The 7,125-nt window shown below is 37.9% G+C and overlaps 1 pseudogene; it reads right to left on the bottom strand.

Annotated features, from left to right (window-relative positions):
- Positions 1 to 1,971: 1,971 nt before the first annotated feature.
- Positions 1,972 to 2,080, bottom strand: LOC149065861 (5S ribosomal RNA; annotated as a pseudogene).
- Between the last annotated feature and the right edge of the window lie 5,045 nt (positions 2,081 to 7,125).

Raw genomic sequence — 7,125 nt, 5'->3', positions numbered from 1 at the left:
TAAATACATGTTTCTGTGTCTGTGTGTATTTGTTTATTTATACTTATGTTGAGCTTTGAATTTTAATTTTGGTAATAGCTCTGGAATAAACGATTCTGTAGTACGATTTTTTTTTTGTGGTATAAACTTCAGATAACAAAGCTATGTCATTATTACATTTATTATGTTTTGTTTTATTTTACAAGTTTTATTCTCTCAGGGACTTTTTTTTTTTTTTTAACTACATCGATGAGACTATTGATTGATGTTTTTATCCCTTTACACGGCATAATAGCAATAAGCTTCCTTATGATTTTCAGCAGTAAATGTGTATAAATTAATGAAAAAGTAATGGGTATAGAGCATGGGCGGAGATACGGGGTGGCAATGCCTCCCCCCCCCCAGCGTTAAAGGTGGAGTCGACTAATCTAATGTATATTTTTATATAGGAATTGACATCATTATGACCGTACCCCCCCCCCCCAGACTTCCAAGTCTATCCCCGCCTATGGTATAGAGCAGCTTTTTCAAAGTGTGCGTCGCTGTTTCCAGGGGCATCGCCAACCTTTATGTGAGGTGTCACGTCGAGCTTGAGATATTGATTTGTGAACCTATTTATGCTTTGAAGAAGTTACGGGAAAATATCTATTAATCTATCCTGAAGAGCCGCTGACGAATCATGAATTAGGCAAGGGAGCAGTGGTCGACAAAAGTTTGTGAACCATTGGAATAGATTGGGAAAGTGTTCCAATCTATTCGATTATAATCTATGTGAGGGATTAACTTTACAAAATATTTGAGCTTGTCAATGCTAAAATAAGAAGGCGAGGTATCTTGTCAATGCCACTCAAAGGGTTGTGATCCGTCTGAAATCAGCGATGAAACGTACTGTCTCAAGTCTATTGCTGTGACTACCGTTGTGGTATTCAGATTCTATGATGCTCATTTTATTGTCATGCTTAATGAATATACAGGGTGCATGGGAAAGTCCTTTGGACCTGAAATGACTTGCAAACAAAAAAAGCTACAGCTATGCAACTCCTTACACGGAAAGGGTATTTCTTCAAAAATTTTAATTTAAAAAAAAAAAGCTCTTTCAGTGCAATATTTGAGCTATGTTCAAATGGTGATTGGTATGATTGCTTTAGCAACACGAGCAAATATGTTCCGGCGTCCCTGGTGCCAGACTATTTATAACCCCGACAGAAGCTTCGAGAAATAGAACATTCCACAAAATTCTATTTTACAGTTTCCAAGTTGGCGGCGCTACCGTACAGAGGGGTTGAACCAATGTCTGGAGGGGCGGGACTTTCTGGAATGTTGTCACCAATAGCATCCCTATCCGATAAACCGAAACCGGCATCAACCGATTTCGATATTTCTGAGAGCCATCGAACAAATCGCGCCATCTATCGTCTACAGATCGTAACATTGCCCCTCTCTTAGAATTGTTCGTCCCGACAATTCAGTTCGGCGGGTTGTATTCACTGTGGTGAGAGGCCAGTCTGTTGAAGTGGACCACCTTGCACTTCGAGGATGGCGTTTTCTGGATTCGAGCTATGACGTCGTTCAGCCTCTTCACGACTCTGTAGGGTCCTTCCCATGACGTCTGAAGTTTCGGTCACAGTCCTTTCCGGCGCTTCGGGTTCCACAGCCAGACGAGGTCCCCTTCCTTGAAGTCATGAGACGTGGCCCTCGCATCGTAGTTATTCTTCATCTTTTCGAGGCCGATGTTGATCCTGTGTCTGGCGATTCGATGCATGTCCTCGAGGCGCTCCTGGAGTACCTGGACGTGTTCTTCCAGTGGAAGAGCAGCATCTATCGGTCGCCGAAACATCAGATCACCTGGCTGGCGAAGAGAAAGGTAGAGGCGAGAAACAGAACATAATGCTAGTTAGTGTAGTATAGAACCAAGCACGCCCAGGCTCTGTCGCTTTTGCGATATAAGCTTATTGATCGTGAGATCGTGGGCGTGCCGGAGAAAAAAAGTGATGCCAACAGCACGCGGTGCTCCTCCTCCCAAGTACTAACCGTGCCCGATGCTGCTTAACTTCGGTGATCGGACGAGAACTGGTGTTTTCAGAATGGTATGGCCGTTGGCAAAATTCTGTTAGTTATGTTAGGGGAGGTGGAAGAGGTGGCGGAGGAAAGGGGGAGAACAATATTAGTATTAAACGTCACCAGGAAATATGTTGGCGCCAACCACAACAGTCGCCAGAAAACTGGGACTGTTGGAAAAAAATTGGAGGCGACAATGGTTGCAGAACTGTTCAAACGCTTTTTTACGTATCTCCACTTTAACTTGCAAATGGAGACATTTCTCTGTTGGTTTTAGCCGCGCTCACTAGTTCCCGATTTTGCCTACATCGTGAGGTCTCCGAAAAGTCTAATCTCAAGATTCTAGCAGGAACGGTTGCCAAGATATCGCCATTATCCCGACGATGGAAGCTGGATTCCGATAGCAGCCGTAGTGTAAATCGCCGAAACGGCTTCACTTGAAACTTTGCACGATCACTAATGTTTCATATAGTAAATTAGAGACATAATCACATGTGTATGTCGATTTCTGATTTCATATTCTGAATCATGTATGCACTATAAATTGTGCCAATTCATACGAAATTTGCCAAAGTTTTCGCCATTTTTCTGATCGACTTAGGCTTGATATTAGTAGAGTCTGATCCATTTTTCTATGACCAGTTTAACATTGCTACCAAATCTTATTCTTTGTTTTCTAAAAGCCCCTCTTATCAGTGTGTTCGAATCGAATTGCGTCTCACTATCGGAATCTGACTCGAGACATTAATGCCTTTTATAAGATAAACGTGTGACTTTTTCATCATCAATGGTATTAGCAATCGGAAAGAACGACGGCACGTACCTCTATAATGACTGGTATAGAGGATACGACCACTTATAATAGATTTTTGTGCACCGATGTAATATAACGTGACGGTATCTTTTCGTGATCACACGTAAACTCACTGAATACAAATACGCTCCACAGACATCTTATCAGATTGGAACGACAGTCTCCGTTTGAGACGGACCAGATGGACGATAACTCACTTGAAAAAGTGGACTGTAAACACTTTCATTAATTTTAGATAATTTTAATGCATAACAAAATAAACAAATTCACTCGCACGAAATCCCGATCAAAGGAATCGTTATACAACTGACCAACTCCAGGTCTCAACACACACTCACTCCAGTGATGGTAACCTCTTCCAGCAAAATTTCCCTTTTGACTAAATTTTTCCCCCACGCATTCAGAAAAATGTGCTGCCATCTAGCGGGGGATATACGTAATCAAGAATTTTACAATAGAAATGTATTGCACTGCATTAATTTTTTTTATTTTTTTGCAAAAATTCTTTTGTTTGATGAACTCTCAAAATTTCCCACAAATGCTAAGAAATTTCCCACTTGGGTGAATTTTGCCCAATTTTTCCCACGAATATGGGAAATTTCCCACGAGTAACCATCACTGACTCACTCACAAAACGCTTTCTTTCTCTCTATCTCCCTGGAAACGGGAGGAGAGCTTTCATGACCCTTGACCTCTGCTCTCTCCTTTTCTTCTTCTTTACTATTATTATTATTTACACGCAGCAACAGCCATCAAGAGCAATGCGTGGCTCTTCTCTGCACTCCCACAACTAAGGTCTATGTCCATCTGTAAGCATGGTTCCTAAAATCTTAGGGCATGCTCCACTCCAGGATAAACGAAGTAGCGGAAAAGTGGAAGGATCACTTTAAGGAGAATGCAACCAGGATGTGTGTCTTTAAGTGATGACTGAGCTTTTAAACCTGATTAGTCTGTGATATACAAAAAATAATGTAGTCCTGGTTGGGTGGTCAGTAATGACCTTGATTCTACCCTAATAACGAAATAAACCTTGAGTCAATGGGTTAAGATTCAATTGCTTGAATTATTAGAGTCTTTTCTCAAAAATTGTTAAAATAAGTTCAGTTGAAGACAGGAATTCTGGTATTCCTTGGGTATAGAACTCTCACCATTATTGTTCTTAACATACATTAATGCAGGTTTGTGGATTAATTCTCCACTGCACTACTAGATTCTTTCCCAATGATTGTGTAATTTACTGTACCATCAACCATGAATCTGAACAGGAACTTGTTTGATTTGATCTCAATTACATGTTTGATTATTGCTTTTCATGGAAAATGCTTTCACTACATCAAAAACAGTATTTATGAGAGTTACATGTGAAATATTCCCCCCAGAATTTCTTTACTCAGTAATAATGCAAGTTTTGCGAATTAAATATTTTGGTGCTATAATAAACTAAATTTCCACTGGAATCATATCTCCATGAACATCTCTACTTTTCATCTTCTTTTGCACAACATTTAAATGTTTCACCCACGACTTTTGACACCTCTGTTATCGAATTCCCACCTTTTCCATTATCTCCAAATGCATGAGAAATCTAGGATACATTCAAAATAAATTCACCTGCTTTATTCAGGATTGTTGGTTTTCATAAATTTTTATGACAACCAAGTTTTCCAAACTTGAACAGCAACCCAGTTTTCAACCTCCTCTCGTTACTTATAGACTACTCTTTTAATTAATGACCTATAAGATTCTTCATCTGTATTTCTATATCTTGATATTGACAATTATAGTACTTTATCTAACCTAGTGATTTCAAAACTTTTTTGAAACACTGCCCCTTTTTTGATGAGAGTTTTATTAACGATTTCCTCACTCTTCAACGTTATATGAACTTCATTCATCAAAATTGAAACTTGACTGCATTGTTATTTGTTATCAAATAATTTTGACTTTCTAGATTTTGATACCTTATTTGAGAGAGCGGCCATTCAAGTTTTTCCAGTAAATATCAGTTTTGCTCCATATGCAGTGAAGCGTGAGAAATCATTGTTCTTAATTATCAATTGCGTGCCTTAGTTTTGAGTGTGTATTTTGATACTAAATAGCTCAGCCAAGAATTGAAATATTTTTTAGGTTTGACGTAGTTGTAATATAATGCCCTTTTATCTCTGTAGGCAAAGCTTATTATGCTCATTTTCGTCAATATTACTATTAATTTTCAGGATTTTCGTTAAGAGAAATGTGGATAAAGTGCATGTGCGGTTAAGTAGTAGTATTTTCATCACACTATATTTTGGTATAGGACAGAGTCCTATTTCAGTGAATAACAGCGACATTCAGTTTATAAAACAAGCAAACTCCTAAGAAAAAAAAAACACACACAACAAAAATCCTCCTTCTCTCCTGTAAAATTTCCCTATTGTGATATGGTGCCATTTATCTCCAGCATACAGGTATTTCTATTTGCCTTTCAAAAGATGCTAAGCACCATTTTGAAAAATCTTTTGTGTCCCCAACTCATTAACAGATTAAATTTGATGTCCCACTTTCCAGACAGTTTAAAATATAATTTCTTCCCCCTCAATGTAAAAACGAGAGATATCTGTATCACAACATTCTCTTGCATAGGTTTTGGCCATGGCCCTCACATCCTGAAGCAGGGCCCCCAGGCTGGGATCTTTTACGGGCCCCCTTTATGATGAATTTCTAGCGTGAAAAAACAAAAAAATGATTAAAATCCTCACGGGCCCCAGGGCTGGAGCCTTGTCAGCCCACCCCTTGTGGGGGCCATGGTTTTGGCCAACAATGCTGTATAAATAAATACAGTGAAACCCCTTGATATAATGATACTCTGTGGACCAAGGAATAAAAATAGTTGAGGAAGGGTTATATCATATTGAGAGGTATCATTATCAGGAGCCTCCAGCTTTTGTTGGCATCTCTTAATATAGTTATAGAACAGTGTTTTCCAACCTTTTTTGACCATGCTCCACTGAATAATATCTAAAAATCCAGATGTACCTCCCGTAATTTTTTCAGGGGGTACCCCCCACCCAGTGAAAACTTAATATATTTTTTTTTTTCAAATGCAAGAACCATTAGTTTTTTCTTTGCCTCCTTAAAGTTTAAAATCAGGGGTCTTTGCCCCCCCCTCCATTTCTACTTTTACTTAGTCAAAAGCAGTGGTTCCCTCTCTCTCTTTCTTAATCAGGGTTTCTCGGACAGCCTTTGGGGATGGGGGGTCTGTGAGCTTATTTGGAAAAACAATTAACTCATTGTTTTTACATTGCTATATACAATGTTATTTTTAAAGGCCTTCATTTTCCTTCATATTATTGGCACAGGGGGTACATGGACTTTATCTTAACCCATTAAAGATGACTGATTTTTAGAAAGAAAAACTCTGAGTGGAATCACTCCCCCCTTTATTAGCAACAAAAAAAACTAAAATTTGGAAAGGCAAATTTTCTTGCCAACCAGTGTTAATAGCACAAATTTCCATGGAACACGAAGCATTAAGAAACCTTAGTTTCTTTTCCTTTCCACTTAAACAGAAAAACAAAAGAAAGAAGTCCTCAAGAAATTGCAAAAAAAATTTGATATAACTTTTTGATTGAACTGATATTAAAAAACATGAAGTTTGGAAAGTTTCAAGATTTCATAGAAAAACCTCAAACTACCCTTCTCCTTAAAAATCGAATTGCCCCTTGTGAGACGTGGGCCCCACGTTGGGAATCACTGTTATAGAAGACTTAGTAGAGGATATTGTTGTATCAAGGGTAGTTTAACATCAAACTATAGGCAATTTCAAACAAGATTTGAAAAATATCATTGTAGGATTATACTTATATCAATTATCATAGATATAAGTACAATCCTTCTACATCTACAAGTATCATTGTAGTGAGGTATTACTGTACCCAATCAGAGTAATAAACTAAAATATATTAATATTAGATTTTACAGTATGAAAAACATAATTTGAAGTGAATTTCTCCATACACTTTATTTTGCATGGGTTTTTTATACTTTACAATATGGTATATGCGTCTGGGGTGGTGACTACTGGTGTAATTTAGAACTTATAACGAATAATTTAAGGAAAACCATCAATATAATATCGAGTTAAAAAATATTCTTCAAATATCTATCTAAAATTGATTTTCTGTGTGTCCTCTATACAAATCCACAATTTTAGATCGATCGTCACCAAATTTTGCATATATACCAAATGGGTTACGAATTGAACGACAGGCTACTTTAAAATTTCGTCAGAGCAG

The sequence above is a fragment of the Pholcus phalangioides genome, unplaced genomic scaffold (assembly GCF_987345545.1).
Source record: "Pholcus phalangioides strain wild (caught in Gottingen) unplaced genomic scaffold, Ppha-v1.0 ptg000037l_1, whole genome shotgun sequence".
NCBI lineage: Eukaryota > Metazoa > Arthropoda > Arachnida > Araneae > Pholcidae > Pholcus > Pholcus phalangioides.
Note: the sequence above shows the minus strand (reverse complement) of the source record. Positions and strands in the feature narration are given on the sequence as shown.